This window comes from Eptatretus burgeri, chromosome 3, assembly GCF_056783735.1.
Source record: "Eptatretus burgeri isolate ZD-2024b chromosome 3, Ebu_testis_v1, whole genome shotgun sequence".
NCBI lineage: Eukaryota > Metazoa > Chordata > Myxini > Myxiniformes > Myxinidae > Eptatretus > Eptatretus burgeri.
This window is the reverse complement of record NC_140963.1, coordinates 99429711-99432429: the sequence shown is the minus strand read 5'-3', so window position 1 is coordinate 99432429 and position 2719 is coordinate 99429711.

Below are 2719 nucleotides of genomic sequence, written 5' to 3'. Positions count from 1 at the left end.
GAGAACGGAAGAAGCTACCAATGTCAAATTACACCACGTGATTCAGGAGGGTGATGGCTAGTGCTGATTAGATTTTGGTCAAAATCGATCAAAGGTGAAGGTCACAGTGAGGTCAAACATTCGATTTTTTGATGGTTTGGTACAGAATCATCGGAGAAACTTCTGGTTTGCGTCGCTACCTTCTCGAGACAGCTTTTATTAGACAAGGTCAGAGGTCAAGTTGACGATTTCGTAAGTACCAGTTTATGACTGCTTGTTTGTTTGTTTGTTTGTGTGCAAGATATCTCAAAAAGTTGTGGACAGATCCAGATGAAATTTTGTGGACAGGTTGTGTGTGTGACAAAGACGAACTGATTAGATTTTGGTGAAGATTAGGATCCGGATCCAACTAGAATTTTTAAAGTGATTTTTTACCATTGAGAGATAGGGCCAAAAATTATATGTAGCACGATATTTCAAACAAAACTTTGTGGGTATGTTGGGTGTGTGACAAGGAAAAGTCAATTAAATTTTCGTGAAGATCCAAATGCGGATGCGGATTTGAGAATTTTTCAAGTGATTCTTCACCATTGAGCGATCGGGGTAAACTAATATATAGCACGATATCTCAAATGGTTGTGGACAGATTCTGATGAAACTTGGTGGGCAGGATGGGTGTGTAGCAAGGACGAATTGATTCAACTTTGGTGAAGATCGGAGTCCGGATCTGGATACGATAATTATTTAATTTTTAAAGTGATTCTTCACCATTGAGAGATTGGGCCAAAAATGATAGTACTATATAGCATGATATTTCAAATGTGTATTGGGCCCGATATGTGCTCGTGGATCAGGTATTGCATGGTGGAAGTATGTGCTCTACCGAGTGCCTTTCTAGTTCTTGCTATATTTCTAATCTGCCCATGGTTGTCCTTTCTTCCATTGGTCCAGCAATGTCCTTATGCAGATTAGCCAGGAGGTTATAATTCCCCAACTAATTGGCTCTCACACCAGTCCAGCATTGTGCTCGCATAAAGCTTGGCCACATTAATCAAGATCCAATAAAGATAACAGCAGCACAATCGCTGAGGGCGTGATTCCCCGTAAAAGGAGATCACGTGTTCCTCGGTAAACGGTTGTCAGACACAGGACACTGGATCACATGGTCAAGTTATTGGCTTTCACGTTCGATTAGCGACCTGCCGTGATGCGAAGTTATTAGTGTACGATGGCCTCGATTCCCCACCACCATACCCCCACGACTCTGGGTCCATAACATTTTGGTTTCAGGAGTGGAATTGGACCCGAGGTACGCTCACGCACCTCAAAATTACGAGCCATTAGTCAAAATTTTATTGAAATATATTTGTGAGGACAATGACGGACCAACGCAGCCAGATCCTGGTGAGCGATGTAAATGATGTCGGGAATACAAATATTGAATTAACGACCCAGGACCTGAACGAGGCAATGATAGAGGGCACTGGGGAGGGGGTTATAGAGGTGCGACAACCCCCACCCTCAGCCACCAGAAAATGTGGCACCTGTTGAAGGTGAAGGAGAGCAAGGCCAGGCTGACGGGAGGAGATGGGGAACATAAGGGCTGAGGTAGAAGGACTTATGGTCGGAAAAAAAATAATTAAAAGAACAGACAAAGGAAAATACTGACGCAATAAATAATTTTAAAAAGGCTCAGAGGGAAACGAAAAGGGAAATTATAGCTGTTAAGAGGAATGTAAAACGCTTCATGACAAGGTGACAAAGACTATTAGGGAAATGGGTGAGGTCATGGAGGCCAAAGAACGGGCCATGAAGGAACACATAGACAAGGTGGAATGCAAAATGGAGAAGGTAAAGGTAGCGTTAGAGGAAGAAGTGGAAGGGGCACACTGGGAGATAATGAAGGTGAAAGACCAGGAAGAAGATGTTAAAAATGAGGTAAACAAAATTAAGGAGGACCAAGTAGTTCCGGGAGTTGAGTGAAGGAGATCTTGGAATGCATGCAAACGTTATTTTCACAGCGTGATTCTATGCTCCAGGATCAAGCGAAGAGAATCCAGGCCCTCGAGAGGAACCGGGAGGAGGTAAGTCCCAACCAGGTGAGTCATGGCGAGTCCGGATATGTGCATGGTGCAAACGGGTGTGTAATGAGCTTTAGGGTAATGCTGGACCCAGGGTTCCTTGGAGAGCCCAGTGTGCAGTGTCAGAGTAACAGAGTATGTGTCGGGGACGAATGCACTGGAGTGTGCAAAAATGCAGTGGAATGGTGAGCGCAAGAATGTTGGTCGAACGTCGACTCAGACGGAGGGTAGTGATTAGTGTGACTGATGGGAGGGGTGAACCTCTTGAGAGTGAGAAAAATATTTTGGAAGCTGCACTGTCCCCATGGGACTCTGCGTGCAAGGCATGGCAGATACAAGAGTGTGTGCGGTCCATGCTTGGCAAACCGCCCAAGCGTGGACCATTGTGTGAAGTGGTAATGGCTTCAGAGGAGCCGGTGCCTAAACGCTTCGTGGCAGATAAATTACTGGAGCACAGACAACTAGAAGGGGAGCAAGCAAAGGGATTGAGGAAATTTGGTGAAAATATTTTCCAATGGGAGCCCATGTCTGAGGTCCGACGTGCTGCGAGTGGTGCTTGCCGGATTCCCGGCACCAGTGGAAGCAGCTACAGTGGCCAATGGTCTGCTGCACTCATGCATAGAAACAGTCTCGGCCAATTGATGGCATTGATTCTGATA